We start from the raw sequence: 19,125 nt of genomic DNA, 5'->3' as shown, positions 1-19,125 counted from the left end.
TTTATTGAGAATTTCACACACAAGCACTTCATCTGCATCACCCCTGCCAATCTCTACCAATCCTCCAATGCCTTCTGTATCCTTTCAAATCCATGACCTCTTCTTTAATTAGTGTGTTTGTATATATAAGCATATATATATATATATATAATTTAAAATTACAAATGAATACATAATACGTCATAGAAAACATTTCCATTTTCAAACACCTGGGCCATCTCACTGTCTCTCAGCTTTTCTCATGAAAGCTGAGCTTTACATTCAGATCCTGAGTGATGCCTTCTCATTTCAACATTGGAGACTTAAGCTCTCTGTAGCCCTAGATTGTGTGCTCTGTACTCTCTGTTCTTTCTGTGAAGTTACCCCAGGAATTAGGATCTCACTTAGGAGAGAGTTTTACAAGGGATAGCCAAAGAGAGTATACATTTGATTACACAGCACAACTCTGGTGACCAATCCGTATTCAGAATCTGCTGTTCGGCAGAGTGCTAAATTGAATAAAAGAACAGATATGAAAGGGTTGGTATTTTCTTTTAAAAAGGTGTTTGAAAATTAAACGCTTATTTTGAAATCAAGAGAATCATCCCAACACATATAAAAGGAGTTTGCTATTAAAGTATCAATCTAATAATAACTTGAAAGTGTGTATGTGTCCGTGTCCATGTTTGTGTATGTGTATGTGTATATGTGTGTGTGTGTGTGTGTGTGTGTGTGTGTGTGTGTGTGCTTGAAAAATCACTAGCCAACTGTCCATAGCTACTACTATTTTACTAAATCAATATATCTTCTGACTATATCTAAATATTGATTTATACACCCACAGAGAAAAGTAGTTCTCAACTCTCATGAAAAAAGCTTCTGCACAACAGAAGTGGAATATTAAGGAAATCCACAACTGGTCAAAGTGCAGAGAAAAAGGGACTGTGAATTGCACAGACCCAATTAGTATATTTATAACTCAACCCCTACACCCAAGTCTTAGGGAACATCATGGAAGAGGGTACAAAATGACTAAACGCTAGTGGACCAGATGCCAAATGTAAGAGTTTTTTTTCTAAACATGGAAGGATATCAAACCCACAAAATCTCAACATTTTGGTTGTCTAAACTAGGCTTGCATAATGACCACACCAATGATCAGGTCACTGGGGATCAGCAAAATTTCACAATTTCCCAGGTCTATGTGAAAAACTACAGGTGTTTAACTCTTGCTAAGAAGAGAAACAGGTTATCTTCAGGGTCAAGCCCCCTGATAGATTATCCCATCACAAGTGCTTCTTCCTAAACTCATGTACATAGGGGCAGCACTGAATGGATCCCACTTTTTCACAGTATTCTAACGTTTATCTTTATGACCACAGATAATTATAGCTCTCAACTCTCTTCAAATAAACTGCTTTTTGCAGCAGTAGAGGCTTCTGCATGACTACTGAAGAAGAGAGCTTAAACCTGACAATAAGTAGTAGTTGGATAGTGGAAAGGGATTGGTGGAAATAATGTAGAAAATAATGTAAATATAGTATATTCATGTACCAAATTCCTCCTAAAATAAGAAGCTTATAAAAATAATTACAGATAGTCAATTTTAAATAAGTAATAAAATACAGATGAAATGCTTAACTCTCGATGTTGTATGGGATTGAAGGTTAATTTTTTATTAAGGAATTTTTTATTCATTGTACATACCAACCACAGACCTCCTTCTCTTCCCTCCTCCTGCCCCTCTAGCCTTGCCCCCCAACCCATCCCCCATTACCTCCTCCAGCAAGGCATAGCCTCCCATGGAAAGTCAGCAGAGCCTGGTACATTCAGTGAGGCAGGTCCAAGTCCCTCCCACTGCATTAAGGCTGTGCAAGGTGTCCCACCATATGTAGTGGGCTCCAAAAGGCCAGTTCATGCACCACGGATGGATCCTGATCCTACTGCCAGGGCCCCATTAAGTAGATCAAACTACACAACTGTCTCACTTATGCAGAGGACCTAAGTCAGTCCCATGGAGGCTCTACAGCTATTGTTCTAAATTTCATAAGTTCCCACTAGTTTGGTTTGGTTGTCTCTGTAGTTTTCCCATCATGATCTTGATGCCCCTTGCTCATAGTGAAAACCGAAGCACACTGAAGAGCTTCATGCCATGTAAATAAATCTGTATATCTTAGAGAAACAACCTTCCATTCTTAATTCAGTTTCATTTCCAATTCTGAAGTTATATTATTGCAAATCACTTTAAATTGGTATATTTGTCATTATTGTATGTTTTGTACATGATGAGTACATGTGAGCATGGGTGTCCAATTGCTACAAGACTCATGTGAAAGTCTCATGATAATGGGAGTTGATTCTCTCCTTCAATCTTTATGTGGGTCCCAGGGATTAAGTTCAGCAAGGGCTTTCACCAGCTAATCAATCCATCCTGTTGTCTTGCTATGGATCATTTGTATTCAATAATAAATCTAAGGTATTCTAGTAACCTAAGTCCCTGCATGAATATAACCTACAATTATCAAAAATCTTGGTTTTAGAATTTTATAGATAAATTTTTCACCTGACTTCCTTTCCCACCATATTCATTTTAATTAGTTGAAAATAGGAAACAATTATAGTCAATAACTTGGCTATTTTTTATATATAATTTTGTGTATGTGCAAAGAACACCTAAATCTTTTTCACCTACTCACTCTGGAGAAATATTGATAACACCTAATTCTATTTATTTGTAGAACGTTTGATTCCCAGTAAACAATTAGAGTTTAAAAAATAGAAGGATCACTTTGGAATTCCAGCAACAGGCTCCAAAGTGTGCTCCAAACTGTGTGGGGTTAAAACAGTCTTTGTCAAAAGTATTCAGGGAACAAACTCTCCCCTCAGGAGAATAGACAGTATCTTCCCAAAGATTTAGAAGTGAGAAGAAAAGTGAATTTCGTGTGGACTTGGCTACTGTCCCCACTCACTCTCTACAACTGGAGTCCTGCGTCTCGTCCTTTATTAAATCCAAGTACTAGCCCTCTCCAGGGAACTCTCCAGAGTCCCTCATTCTCTGTTCTGGTGAACACATACTGGAACGGATCTTTCCAGTGAAGTCAGATAAAAAGTATATAGAACAATATACACTGTGTAGCCCGCTAAGTAGTAAGGCCTGGTATCTTGAATTTTTAGCTCTCTTCTCTGACTGGCTTTCTGCGGGTAATCATGGACATGTTCTCACACTCTTTAAAGAGGGGCCCTGTGGCTTGCAGGTATAATTTTAACTTAATCACTGTTGATCAACCTACTTTCTTATATAGTCTTCTAAGTGGGCAGGGTCACTGAATAACAAGCAGGACTCTAGAAATTAATTCCTATGAGTACTTATTACAACAGGATGATCTAGAGAAAGAGGGATTGTCTCATGTTGCCTGCTTGTGCTACTATTTATGCATTGTGATACCATGCGTGCCTGAACTAGTGATTGAGGAGAAAATCGTTTTAATAGCAGTTGGCAGTTAGCCCAGAAGTCCTCCTCCATGCTATGAACAAGGCATTATGGAAGCTTGGAAAGATTAACATTCAGATTTATTTCCTTGTTTACTTTTAAAAAAATTTAAAGTAGCACTTTGCTCAATTGTTATGCCAAATTTGGTTTTTCATTTGAATGTGATTTAAATTTTTTTCTTATCTGTCTCATCACTCCTAGCTTGGTGTGTTTGGGGAAATACAAATGCAACACTAAGTAAAAAGTGCATTTTGATCATTGTGCACCCCTCAGCGGTATATCTGTGTCTTTGCCGCTTGTTTCCAGCTTTGGGAATCTTTCTGATTTAGACTATACCCACCCTTGCCTTGCTATATGGCATGAGCACTTGTAGACATAAACATTTTGTCCTTGGCTCACATGGTCTACACACATGGTTAAATAGTAGTATTAAGTCAAACATGAACATACAAAAAATTACTTAAGTGCTCACTTCAGCAGCACATATACTAAAATTGGAATGACACAGAGAAGATTAGCATGGCCCCTGCATAAGGATGACATGCAAATTTGTGAAGCATTCCATATTTTAATAGAAAAAGCAGAGTGCTAGAGAGGTCCCCAGAAATCCACAAAGATACCTCCACAATAGACTACTGGCAATGGTCAAGAGAAAGCCTGAGCTGACCTACTCTGGTGATTAGATGGCCGAACATCCTAACTGTCATGATAGAACTCTCATCCAGTGACTGATGGAAGCAGATGCAGAGATCCACGGCCAAGCTCCAGAAGTCCAGTGGGGGGAGAGAGAGGAGGGATTATATGAGCAAGAGATATTGAGACTATGAATGGAAAAAGCACAGGGACAAATAGCCAAACTAGTGGAAACACATGAACTATGAACCAATAGCTGAGGAGCCCCCATGGAATTGGATCAGGTCCTCTGGATAAGTGAGACAGTGGATTAGCTTGAACTATTTAGGAGGGCCCCAGGCAGTAGGACCAGGATTTGTCCTTAGTGCATGAGCTGGCTTTTTGGAACCTAGGGCCTATGCTGAGACATCTTGCTCAGCCTTGGTGTAGGGAGGAAGGGACTAGACCTGCCTCAACTGAATCTATCAGGCTGGGAAACCTTGCCTTGGAGGAGGTGGAAATGGGGGGCGGGGTGAGGGGTGAGGGTGGTAGGGTAGGAGCAGGGGAATCCGTGGCTGATATGTAAAATTGAATTAATTATAAATAAAATTTAAAAATGACTTAAAAACAGAAACACAGCCAGAGTAATCCAACCACATTGACTACTGGTTAATGAATGAGTACTTGAAAGGCAAACCAACTGAACATGGTTTCATATTGCTGCCATGCATGATATCTGTCAAGTTTAGGATAGAAAAGAATATCAAAATTACTAGACCAGCATTGAAAATCAAGAGCTTTCTCCTGTGCCTTCCTCAGACTCCATGGTCTTGTAAAGTGTGCTGCTGTACAAGGTTGGGTTAAGAGACTGCCAAGATCATAGACTTCTTCATATACATAATATTTCTTTCCCCAATGAATTTCCATTTAGCTTGCCTTTCTCTCATCCTTTTCAGAGTCAGTCACATTTGCATGAAGTCATTCTGTATTTCACTCTTGTAGAAACAGCCCAGGCTAAACTTATGTTACATTATCTACTTCAGCTCTTATTTCCTTCTCATTTTTCTTCCCTTACTTACAGATTAATTGTTACAGTGATTTCACTGATCTCCCATTTTATTTTCTTTTTACTCTCTGATCTTGTACACACCCTGGTGTCCTCCTACTTATATCTCAATATTGAATAGCTTGCTTACAAACCTCAAAATCAGCCTCACAGTCCATAGTCTTTCAGTGTTTCTCAGGATTCCTGAAATAAATTTTGCTCAAAGGAATGTGACGATGCTAATCACTCATATTGAATAGTCTTGTTGTTCATTCACATCCTTATCTACTTACTCTGGACTTTTGATAACCATAAATCTTGACCCACTCCACTTGATCATATCCTTTCATTCTTGAGATTCCCAGAATATATGACAAAGGTTCAATGATAAGTATGTATGAAAATGACATGCTGCATCCCATTAATATTTGATATACTAACTAAAAAAATACAGTAATAAAAACATAATAACTGTGAACATTACAGATGGTCTTCATTTAAGATAATCTGACTGACTTTTTTTTTTTTTTTTTTTGGTTTTTCGAGACAGGGTTTCTCTGTGTAGCTTTGCGCCTTTCCTGGAACTCACTTGGTAGCCCAGGCTGGCCTCGAACTCACAAAGATCCGCCTGCCTCTGACAATTTTGACAATACATTTTGTTTTTCACATTTAGGCCATTATTCCATAATGTTACATTAGATATTTTAAAACAAGCAATAAAACTTATTTGCAGCAAAATCAAAATACTTAGAATACATGGTATATGATGTTGTTTCTATTTGCCTAGTCCTTAATGATAGAAACTTCAATAAATACACCAAAAAGTGTCTTTTGCAACATATTTTCTCTCCTTAACAAAGTTTATGACATCTAGTATCAAATACCATGTTTAAAGGGTGCTTAAGCATGTAATGGACACATAGTAGTAGGTCAATAAGTAATTTTAAAAGACTAGACCAGTGTATAATTGTGATTATAATAAATGAAAATTTTAATATAATTAAATTACATATGCATTTTTACAATACAGTAAAATATCTGGGCACATCCTCCCTTCGTTATAATTAAAGTTAAATTTACTGGTCTACTTCTTCTCACACTATATCTAAGACACGAGAATATTTTAAGTTCCTAGTCAATTAATTTTTAAATGTACTTTACAATTTATGGATCTAAATTGCACTTGAATAGCATTCTCATCTTTCTTAGTCCTTTATGGGTTTCATGTCTCTTACAATAGTTCATGACTCCTGGATCACAATTTTTCTTCCAGGATAGAATGCTCCATTTTGAAAAGTACTAACTATTAAGTAATTTTCAAAAAACATACCAAGGGCCTGATTTGTGTCTCTTAGATTACAGTGGCATATTTTAAGAGTACATTAGAATCTTCTACTAATCCTGCTATGCTTTCCTGCAGTAATACAAATCAAGAAAATTTATATTAGTGTGGATATTTTGATTTTTTGAAATGTTGAATATATTTTCCAAACCCACTTACAATGACAGTGAGCTGAGATGTATTTATTTTAGACTTAATGCATTTTTATATTCCTATTGTTATTTTAAAGTATTTTGGACTATTAGCCAGTATATCTTCTGAATATGGCTTCAGTAATAGGGTTTTCTATAAAAGAATAAAAATACTTCAAATATTTTTAAATTACTACATTCCTATTACTATGGTAATACAATGAATGTCATAGTTTTATTTTTGAGAGACTGTGTACTAGCTTAGTGGCTTGGAATTTACCAGCATATGCAAGGCATGGGTTCAGTTTCCAGCACTACACATTTTTTACTTTGATAGGAAAAATAATAATAATATTGAGTATTCATATTTTGGAATCAAAGTGGTGACTTAATGTGAAGAATATGTTGTTATCATTTGTGGCTTAAGAAGTTATATTGTACATTGAATCTAAAGTTCGATCATTATTCACCAGTAGGCATCATGAGTAGTCGTATTTGTTCTCTTGGAGAGTATTCTATGGATATAGTAAATCACATTAACACAGCAATAAAGGTAGCATCTCAGACTCTACATCAGAGGGAAACTAGTTATAAAGAAAATAATCGTGGTATTTGCTTATGGAATAAAATATTCCATTTGCTTTACAATGAATATTAGCTCAAAAATTAACAAAGTTTATGTACTTTAATAGTTAATTTTAGTAGACATTCTTTATTCATTTGATTTACTAACTCATAGCAATTGTCAAACAATAGTTTACACTAAGGTATATTCATGCTTGTATATATTGGCTTTTGAACATAGTCTCCTCGTTTCCCTCTCCAGTGCCCCCTCCCATATCTAATCAGCCTCCTTGTTCTTGAATTTAAATAAATAACTATGCTTTTTTTAAAGGGTCATTTTATATGGAAAAAAATCCAACTGAATTTATGTGACACTGAGCAATGTATATTATTAAAGGAGAATAATAAATTTTTATTATTTTGAAACATTTTGTTTTGTTCCAAAGAGAAATTAGTGCTTAGAAAAAAAATAATCATTAATTTTGAAAATACTCTGCTAGCCAATATTAGGAATAATTTAAAAGATCAACATAAATCTTTTCTAAAAATATGTTTAGAAAAATAACTGAAATACCTTGATGATATGCAGTGTATAAAGTAACTTACATTGGTCTGATGCTAGACTCCTGCAACTGAGGCCCTAAGAAATCCCCAGAGCTGAAACAAAGCAAAACAAAACAAAACAGTATCAAAATAACAATATCAATCCCTTTTGATCAGAATAAAACAGAAATTTTAATATTATTTTTAAATGCACTTATAGAAATGCCCTATTTTTTGTTTATATTTTTCATTTTATTTGAAAGTTCTTTTTCATTTTACATACCAGCCACAGGGGGTAAGGCCTCTCTTGGGTAGTCAACACAGGCTGCCATACCTAGTTGGGGCCGGACCTAGCTCCTCCCCCCTGCATCATGGCTGAGTAAGGCATCCCACCATAGGGAATGGGCTCTAAAAAGCCAGTTCATTCACCTGGGCTAGTGCTGCTCCCTCTGCCAGGGGCACCACAAACAAAGCCACACAACTGTCACCCACATTCAGAGGGCCTAGTTCGGTTCCATGCAAGTTTCCCGGGTATCAGTCCAGAGTCCATGAGCTCCCACTAGCTCGGGTCAGCTGTCTCTGTGGCTTTCCTTATAATGATCTTGATGCACTGTTCCCCTGTTCCGATATCCCCTCCTTAAACACCTATTAACCATTTTGACTCTGAAATGTATTTGTTTTTGAGGTTTTTCGAGTAAGGGTTTGTTTCTCTGTGTAGCCCGGCCGTCCTGGAACTCATTCTCTAGACCAGGTTGTCCTTGAACTCTGAGGCTTGCCTGCCTCTGCCTCCTGAGAAATGTGATGAAAGATGTGTGCCACCACTGCCACGGCTAAAAACACTTCTTATAAAGGCGCATTTCAAAGACTGTTTTCTGGACAAAAAAAAAAAAAAAAAGTAAACTGGAGGCTTGGGCATTTCTAGGCCAGTGTTAAAACAATACTGTTAGTGCATTTTACATTCCCAAAAGTTCTCAAATCCTAGACATTTCCCCCTCTCCGGCTTTGGGATATCGACAAAGGTAGCAGTATCACACTAAAGACCAGACAACACTTGGGGAGACAGGACCCATATACTTTCCCTTGTCTACTATACAATCAGTAATAAAATAAAACACAGTAGGATAAAATTCCATGTGTACACTATTACATATTTAATGCTCGAGGGTCTGGAGATTTCAGTGCTTCATAGTGACCACCAGATGGGATTTAGGAATGCGTCTCCTGCAGAGTGTAGCTTCAAGAGTCCCCAGCAATGTTTAGGCTTCCATGTGCTGGTTGACAGTAAGGAAATCTCCACAGTCCTGCTAATACCCACAGTGCCTCCATCCCCTCTTCAGTTCAGCGATGAGTCTGGAACTTGCCATTTGAGTTCTCACTTGTGTTCTCCATTTTTATGTTATTTAAGAAGATAATGTAAATTACCTGCATGCATGCACAGTCTGTGTGTGCACTGAAGAAGCTCTTTCACATTTTCTAGCTTCTGACCCTGTATCACTCACCAGTATATACAAGCCCCAATGCATTTCATCTTTGTGAGCTCGCAACCTGGATACTTAAAGAAACAATACTTGCCAATGAGAATACTTCTGAAGAAAGGTTGGAAAAAAATAAAGAATAAAGCCTGTCTGTGCACTGAGATATTTTAGGTAACTCTATCTGCAAACACAGATCCTATATATGCTTCAGATGTTTTTTAATCAATGGGCAATCTATGTCTCTTACAAATGATAATCAATCTTGATTTTAAAAGTTGAAATCTCTTAAAATTAAAAAAAATGCTGTTCTACTAACCAACTATGGCAATAACACACTTTTAAATATAAAACTTTTTTCACATTCTATGACGCAAAATAACACATACTGTCTTTTTTTTATTTAGTGTATGTATAGCAATTAAAAGAACATGGTATTTACATCAGTTTATGGGAATGGCTCTATAACATCCTAAATAGGATATAAATATTCAGGTCTCTGAGTATTCATTTTAAATCAGTTGGAAATAAAGCAATAACACCATGATTATACATTGGAAATGATCTATTTATCTAGGCCTGTGAGCCAGAGGAATGAACATGGTCTTATTCACTATATGACCATTTAAGTCTACAGCTGGTCCCTCCTCCTCTCTTCTTTCCTCTTCTCAACTTTTGACCGCTCCTTTGTTTGCATGACTTCCTACTCTTCTTCTCCTCTAAGAGCTCAAAGCTAGTAGACTGGACCAGGGGTAACAGCAACAGGAAGCAAACATGCTCATAAATTTTCTTGCTCTATTCTTTTGTCAGAAGCCCAGAACAGACAGGTGATATAGAACTGTATTTGTAAATGGGAATCCTAGCTGTACATCACCAAGCATGAATCCTATGGCAATGGATGGCCATGGTGTGATAAAAGGAGAGTCAATAATTGTACTAATCCTACCATTCTGGGATGGATGTGGGAAATGGCGTAAACTACATGTGTGGATGTAGGACATATAGGACACTCTCTGCCTTCTGTTCCATTTCAGTGTGAAGCCAGAAACAGTGTACAGGATTGCAATCCTAGGTATGGAGCTACCTAGGAAATTGAGGAAATAAGACAGTGAGGCCAATGCCTCCCTGCTAGCCCAGGATCTTAGTGAGAGAGTGTCTTAAACTAAAAAGTAAGGCACAATCTGGGGACATAGCTCAATAGTAGACGGCTTGCCTAGCATATATCTGACCCCAGGTTTCCCCCAAATGAAAAGCAATTCCGTAAACCTAAAGCTGTCCTTTAAAACAAAAACCATTTAACCCACCCACACACAAACTCAAACACACTGGTATACACACACACATACACACACACACACACACACACACACACACACACACACACACACACACACACGATTGCAAGCACAAGCATGCCAAAAGACAATATGTATTTATTGGCATAATTTATGCACAGTATACTAAATATATTCATTTAGGGGAAAGCGAACACGTACAGACAGCATGCATGGCTTTACTCAAGGAAAACAAGAAATGATATGATCTTTGAAAAGAGATTTGTGGTTCTCCACCTCATGAATGCTTTCTGCACCATGAGAGGCAGGACAATTTGTGTTGCTCTTTGAGACATTGTTACCAAGAGAAGAGTTATGAAATAAAAATCATCACTTGTCTTTAATTCACAGAAACAAGCCCAGGATTTATCCACTGACAGTGATAGAATTGGAATTTTTAGATTCTTATGCTTCTAAAGGAAAATAGTTACTTTTTTAGAATTGTGAGCCAATTTGTAGTAGTAACTATTTTAATATATGTAGATACCTTTTGTTTTAGGTTTTCTGTTTTGTTACCAGTTTGTTTGCAATAACTAAGCCAAGTGTGAGGCAATTGGCAAAACTAATACAAAGCAGCATTCCATAAAAAAAAAAAAAAAATCAAAGAACTGTGTACTAGAGTGCTCATGACATCATTTGAAAAGAAATTGCTTTGAAATTACCCCTAAGTTGCAATTCAGTACTACCACAATCTTTGCCCTGAGTTCAGACTGGAACACTACAGAAACACTATTTCTTTTTTTAGCCTTTGCCAATATCCAAGAAAACTACAAAATGCACATTGAAAATGAAAGCATTTTGATTGGTTTTCAAGAAACTGTAGCAATTACTGAAAGGAGAATGATAATAAAACCCACATTTTATAAAATGTCAGAAGTTTTCAAATGTTATGGGATGTTTCTTTACCCCTCGCATGGAATTACTATAATGCTATTAATATGTTTGTAAAATCTGGCATCAGCTTAAAGATTGAAATTGATCTAAACTCATAGCTAACACTTACATCACTGAATTTATGCGAAGGAACCAGGTGATATAAATTTGATGGTATATACCCACGAGGCTTTTAAAAACAATCTAATTGGAATTTTACTCGGCTTATCTTTCAATTCTGCCTTTAAAAAAAGTGTCAATTATGATGTTCCTTAGCTTTCAATACTTAACAATTTCTCAGTATCTGCCCTCTCATTCTTAAAATGTCAAGTCCCATGGTTTACCAATGCAGGACTTAATGTTCACCGTGTCCCAGGAGTTCCTTGTAAGAAGGAACACGACACCAACCCTAGCGATCCCATAATGTTTACCACAGAGAGGGCACGAAGGTTTTCCTTCCTTACTTCATCCCTTCCCACATACACAAGCTGCAAAATCTAACAAGCCTGGAGCTTTTATGAATACTTGATCAAAGTTCCAACTTGAGGTGCCCCAGAATGTATCAATCGTCTGCAAATCAGCATGAGGGTCCGGAGGCGGGTGCGGCCCCTGCAGCCTCAAGCCCCAGTTTGTTCCAGGGTGCATCCCACCCCACTGCAATGTCCTGCAGAAAATACAAGTCTCATGAAAATCTTACTCATCTTGGCAATAGAATTCTGAGGATTATTGTAACTGCTACATTGAATTTTTCTCAGCTAAAAATATTTTATTACCATACATCAGGCAACTTTGATTTGTTTTATTTTCCATATAAAGATTGTCTATTTATCTGAACAATCTGTTACTGAAGACTTGGGGAAAAGTTGTATTACTAAGTGCATAGTAAACATTTCTTTATTTTTTTTAAATAAATCTAAATAAAATTTATCCCAGATATATTTTTCAGCTAATGAAACATCACAACACAGGTTACAGATTATGTATGGATGTTGGATATTTTCTTTACCTTGAAAAATTGTTAATATTTTATAAAATATACAAACTTATATTAATTTGCTTTTTTAAATTTTGACTTACATTAATTCTTATATTACATGACTGTTCACTTAACTATACCATTTTGAAAATTTTAAAAATGAGTATATTATGCTGACCTTATCCAAAAATGAAAATTATTAACTTCTGTTTATCATAAAATCCTTAAATGCAGCACTATTTATTGCCAACATATTCTATATGTATTATATATTTTAAATAAGACTAAGTTAGAATTACAAGGATACCTAAACTAAAAAAAAAGGTTAATATAATGCATTATTATTTCCATCTAATATACAGAACATAATGCATTTTGGTAAAAGTAGAGCACAGGAAGAGAGAAAAATAATTTACTTTTAGAAAATCATTAACAAAGACAGACATGATACTTCATGCCTGCAATTCCAATACTGAGGAAGGTGAGGCAGGAGGCTTGCCATGAGATTAAGGCTATATTATGCCACAGAGTCAGCGTAGTCTACTCTTTGGTCCCTTTTATTGAGAGAGAGAGACAGACAGACAGACAGACACACAGAGAGAGACAGAGACAGAGACAGAATTAACAAATTCTACCAATGAGAATTAAAGGGTTGAGTTTTATCATATAAGAAAGTATACAGTTCAGTTTATGCTGAGCTAGCTTCTATGTATACTATCAGCAAATGCATGGAAGACACAAAACTGCTGAAGACAAAATTAATGATATTTAATGGTTGTTTCTTGGGTCCCACCAGGCCACCCACAATCCAGACATATCTCTCTCACCCTTGGTCCCACAGCCACTCGGACCCACGTAAACACACAGAGGCTTATATTACTTACAAATGTATGGCCTATAGCAGGCCTCTTACTATAGTGTCTGTGGCTTTACAAGTCTGGCATCTTGCTGTTCCTTCTGAGGCAGCAGGCTGGCATCTCTCCAAACTCTCCTTTCTCCTTCCTGTCTTTCTCTTTGGATTTCCCACCTGCCCTTAAGCTGCCTTGCCATATAGGCCAAAGCAGCTTATTCATTAACCAATCAGAGCAAAACATATTCACAGCATACAGAAATATACCCCACAGCAGTTGCATATCAATCTTCTTCCTTGTCAAACAATTATTCAGCCAATAAAATAAGACAATTATATATGTTTAATAAACCTGCAGCATAAATTCCTTGTGAGATTTAAATTTCTTCAACCTCTTTTTTAATGTCTATTAAGGATCAGTGGAATGGTATAGATCACCTAAGCTCTGCATTCAACGTTGATTGGCAAATTTTCTAATGTTCAAAATACCTATTCATTGTTAGTGGCTGAATCTGAACATAATAAATAAGACATGATTGGCAGTGTGTTTCAGTTCTGGAGTGCCAAGTTATATGCAAAAAGTGCTGGTTGATTCACAGTGCCAACAAATAGAAAAACAATGTTTCCATTAATTTAGTAATAGATTTTTAATTCTGCAATTATTTGTTTATAGTTTCCCAACTAGGTTTGTATTCTAAGACTAGATGAAGATCTTAAAACAGCTTTTAAGTTTCAATACTTTGTTTTAAGAAGATATCCAAAGTTGTCATTTGATGATTAGCCAGTAATAGCAAAACTATATTAATATATTTTACAGAAGACCACATACTTTAACTTGTATTTTCTCCTAAAATTAATGGAACTGCTATATAGTGTTCAAATAAATTAATATCTATCAACTCATATTATCATCCAACTTATCTTTTTCAGTAAGATGAAGACAGTTTATTCTCCGGTTATAGATGAATTGATGTAAAATGTGCAAAAATTTGCATTCTGGACTCATAAGACTGGATTGAACTCTAATTTGCTCCTCCTCAGGCCCACACTGCATCCTTTACATGATGCAGATAATGATGCAACACATGCTGAAAATAGTTTTCTTCATAAAATCATTTTAACTATAAAGTTTTTGAGACAGGGTCTCACTAGGTATCCCTGGCTTGCCTCAAATATACTATCCTCCTACCATAGTCTGAATGAATTCTACCTTACTATTCTGTCTCTGTCTGTCTGTCTGTCTGTCTGTCTGTCTGTCTGTCTGTCTGTCTCTGTGTGTGTGTGTGTGTGTGTGTGTGTGTGTGTGTGTGTGTGTGTGTGTGTGTTTATGGCAATCAAACTAAAGTGTGCTAGTGCTTGGAAACCCTCACCAATGAGCATTATCACCAGTTCTACTATAATTCTTAATTAGCATCTTACAGACTCCATTTTTAGTTGTAATATAAGCTGTATTGAACTCATCACTTTTGCTTTAATGAAGGGAAAATGGATAAAAAGGAAACTTTTGCTACAAATAATAAGATGTGTTCCGTAGTGACATCAGAAACTGTACTCATAAAGTCTCACCAACATGAATACTAGCTGAGGAAAGATAGCCCTGGACATTGAACAGTGGACAGGGGAAATACTATGTGTTCTCAAACCTACAAAAAGAACTACAGTCAGCTAAGGAACACTGAGTCAGGGAGAAAGTCTTCCTCAAGGAAGAGCACACCAACTGGTTATCTAATACCAAATGACTATCCCTGAAAATATACATGAGTCACATTATACAGATTGAACAGGTTGCATTTATGTATTTATGGTATATATAATATATTATGTGTGTGTGTGTGTGTGTGTGTGTGTGTATGTATGTATACTCATGTAACAAAAATAGTGCATAAAGAGGCAATGAATTTGAAAGAGAGGAATTGAAGAGAAAAAGCAGGAGGGGGAAATAGTGTAATTATATTGTCATCTCAAAAATTAAAGACATTTTAAAACTTTAAAAAATTCATCCTGCCAAAAAGTATGTATCATTTTTGTTTCGTTGTTTGCTTGTTTTTATCCTTTAATGAATTCTACAATGAGTTGGACTTAATCAACTTAAAAGCATTGTTCTCCTTGGTAAGATTATTTTGATATTTATTGACTTTATTTTAGCCAGTGGAATTACAAGAGGCTTTGAAAGTTCTTATAAAGAGATGTAATGATCAGCCAGTAGTGATGGAGACACCTTAATACCAGCACTCAGGAGGCAGAGGCAGGCGGATCTCTTAAATCAAGGAAATACCGATCAAGTTCCATGACATCCAGGGCTATACAGAGAAACGCTATAGTTTCTAGTGTTGGGGGGGAAGGAGAAGAAAGAAATATAATGATGTAATAAATTAAATATATAATTCAAAATAAAATAATTACATTCTAATCAGGTACAATATGAGTAGAAAGTAGGAAATGATTAACTCGTTGACACTATAAAAAGATAGTTTTCGATACTTTTCAGGAAGCCTCTTTCTAAGGACTATAAAATATTGACAGTCCTTTTACATGGTAATCACATGGTATTAATTATTACAAATGAGAAGTAATCATGAGAAATAGTTGTTTAATAGTAGCAAAACTATTTTTATGTCTAAAGAAACATTAAATGGTAAAATGGTAAATACCCTACATTTTGCTTAATTAAATGTTTAAAGCCATTCATTATCACTTTAACTATATAAGCATAATATAATAGTCAATAATCATCTGTCAATGTCAGGATGGTGCTTTGTTTGGCATTCTTTATTGATGATCCCTTTTTCCTCAGGAGGATGTTGTACCCTGGTCACTGAAATTTGGGGTCTTATCAGACAACCTAGAGGAGAAGTTATTGAAAGACAAGGACTAGTAGCTATAGCATCTAGATATGCAAATTCTCAGGTCCTCCTAGACTTACCAAATCTGAATGCCTTGGGTAGAGTCAAGCCACTCCCTTCACAGCTCTGATTTGAGGACTCCTGTGGAGAAACATTGTGCCACCTCAGGTTATGAGAAGTCACAGGGTTGCTCAGTTCCTGTCAAAGGCTCCTCTAGTGACTTAGACTCTATTGTGTGCTTTCTGTGGTACCCTCATAGCTTTCCTACAATATGTTGGCACCGTATAAAATGTTTTAATGCCATTAACATCTCTTTAAGGGTATTGTAATATTTAACAGATATTCAATTAATTGCTTTAAGGATTTTGTGGAGGACATTGCAGAGTACCTTCATCAGCTCTGTCATAGAGAGGAAACATAATTCAGATCTCAGTGTGAGGGAGATTTCTGTGTGAGAGCAACCTCTTTGCTTTCACATAGCAGAGCTTATACTTTGATTATGATCTTTCTTCGTGTGACATGTTAAAAGCTTAGCATTAAACATGTGTCTAGCTTCTAGGAAATACATTGCACTTATTGTTGTCTCTGTTCTTTTAAAATACTATAAAAACATGCAATTTATGTGTACCCAATCCCGTTTAGGTGGTGAGAGGGCACAGTCTCCATTTATATCTTACAGAAACTCTATGTAGAGAACCCAATTTCAGTTTCAAGAAATAGAAATATACAAAACACTGAGAAGTCATTTTCGAAGAATCTTAGAAGCATGGAGATTAGAGAAAGATGACACGAAGAAAAAGCCCTCTACTTTAGTTTTCAAGGTAGTTCAACATTTTTACAATGGAACCAGGCCTGGGACAGAAGTCCGACCACTCCTAGAGGCTGAATAAAAGGCACCATGTGAGAGACAATTAGAAATGAATTTTATCACATGGAAATTAATTGTCTTCTGTGAAAACATGACAATTACTGAGACTCTAAGCAGGAATAAAAATCTGGGTTTGCAAAGAATCATTTCATTGTCCTCTGTGGTGTGGGGCTTTTCCTTTACATTTATCCATCTTTTTATCCATTCAGATCCAGAAATGCATATCACAACTCACTACAGGAGGTAACTGAGTGAGCTGTACAGTGATAAATTTTTCTTGTTAGGAGAAATTACATCCACTAACTTGAGCTACTTCAGCATGAAATTGAAAAAGAATCATTTTGTCTTAATTTACATTCTTGATTCACTGAGAAAAAAATGTGAATTAACCCAACAAAACTATGAATGCGTTACCTCAGATAACCAAAGTAAACTAAATTGGCGTGCTTACAAGTTCATCAACTTAAGCAACACCCCTCCCCCATTTACTTGACTAGATTTTAAGCAAGGTTATCAAGGTTTGTTATACGGAGCCTACGTATGTTTTCAAACATTTACTCTCTTCTTTTGTTCCATTTTATTGTTTCTGATACATCTTTATCAATACTCCTCTGAGTTTTCCATTCCCCACCTAAGCCGTGCACATCATTTCTTAATCAAAATCACTTGGCTAGGGCTGCGGTTCACTAGCCTTAGGAGCTGCTATTTGCCTTGAATAAATTACATGAAAACATGTTGATTGATAGATGTTGCATGTCAGAAAAGAAGATAACTGTGTCTTCCTCAGCTTACTCAAAGGTCAGGCACACAGAGTGATAGGAACAGCCACAGACAACCTAGAGACAAAGTGTATCAGGAAAAGCTGTGCAGCCTGGTAACCATGAAACTAGGACTCAGAATCCATTTATTTTTTTTTTTTTGAAAATATCATATACAAAGTGTTAGAATAAGATTCAAATACTCTTAGCTCAAACCTCAAACATATTTTCCCTATATTTTGGTAATAGAGAGCTTCTGTTTTTGTTTGCTTTATACAGGGATATTAATAGTCATTTTTAAATTTTGTCTTGCTTCTTGAATGTGATAAAGCTATGGTAAGACTTGGGGAAATTCTTCAATGGACTAATCAGAGCACCATTTTGTATCAGAAATGAAGGGAATCTAAGGTTAATGTCTTAACGTGCCAACAAGAGTTTTCAGCCATTTCCTATTTTAACTTGACTTTCCCCTGTGCTAGTGGGCCTCTAAAGAATGTGTGAGTTGAGGCATAAGCTTCCTTATCTGTTTGGTTTAGTAGATTTTGCACAACATCAGTATATTTCTATGAGTTCACATTTTCATGCTGTGTTTACTTAGATGTTTATATCAAGATGACAAAATGAAAAGGACTTTAGTAAAAACAATACATATGAACATTGTGATTTCCTGTCTTACAATATACATGAGGCATATGTTGTGAATGTTAAGCCTTACTTACTTAAAAGAAATTTGATTTTTTATAAATCATTATTCTGTATCTTTGTGATCCTTCATCTAGCTTATCTTTGAAAAGTTTGGGTAGAAAAGAGATCTGTCCGTGGTTTAGGAGTACAGTTTTAGCATACACTGGAATGTTTCAGTCAAAAAAGGCCTAGCTGTGTCCTTATCTATCCCAAATTACATTTTTCTCTGATGGAGCTGCCAAACTGTCAAACTGTCCTGCTTGAGTGTATGACAAAGATTCTGTTGTGTTGTAAAGATATTCTCAGCCATCTTTATGGAAGGCTGGAAGTGCCTGAGTTCACAGTTGTAGTGATAACTTGGTGCTCCTCGCTGTTTGGCTTGTTTACATTGGCACAGATCCCCAAAGTGGAGGCTGACGGAGTCGGGCAGAAATCTGGTATTTGAGCTGAAATTTACACACTTTAAGTGATGAACTAAACAGGCTGCTGTTTTCTTTTTCTTACTCAAAAAGTGCAAGGTTACACAATACAGACGGTTTTCATCTTTCCCCATAAATGCACAGATTCCTGGGATATAAATGACTGAATTCATCACCAATTCATCAGGGACGCTGAGCTATGCAGTTCTGTTTACAGTGGCAGAAAGTTAATATAAATTTTCATCAGAAGGGGAAGTTTACACATATGATTCTATTTGTCCTTCATTATTAGCACCTGAGTCTGGGCTAGAACGCATAATTGTCTACAGGCACAGGCCAAAT

At 36.2% G+C, this 19,125-nt stretch overlaps 1 protein-coding gene and 1 non-coding gene across 7 annotated transcripts in view; both read left to right on the top strand.

Annotated features, from left to right (window-relative positions):
- The window catches only part of Foxp2 (forkhead box P2), a 545,581-nt gene that overhangs the window by 339,450 nt on the left and 187,006 nt on the right, over window positions 1-19,125 (top strand). The gene's annotated exons all lie outside the window — the stretch shown is intronic.
- LOC114694755 lies at window positions 3,934-4,040 on the top strand. The gene has a single exon (XR_003734749.1). It is a non-coding gene; the product is annotated as a U6 spliceosomal RNA (small nuclear RNA).

This window comes from Peromyscus leucopus, chromosome 3, assembly GCF_004664715.2.
Source record: "Peromyscus leucopus breed LL Stock chromosome 3, UCI_PerLeu_2.1, whole genome shotgun sequence".
Classification (NCBI taxonomy): domain Eukaryota; kingdom Metazoa; phylum Chordata; class Mammalia; order Rodentia; family Cricetidae; genus Peromyscus; species Peromyscus leucopus.
This window is presented reverse-complemented; position numbering and strand designations above follow the sequence as displayed.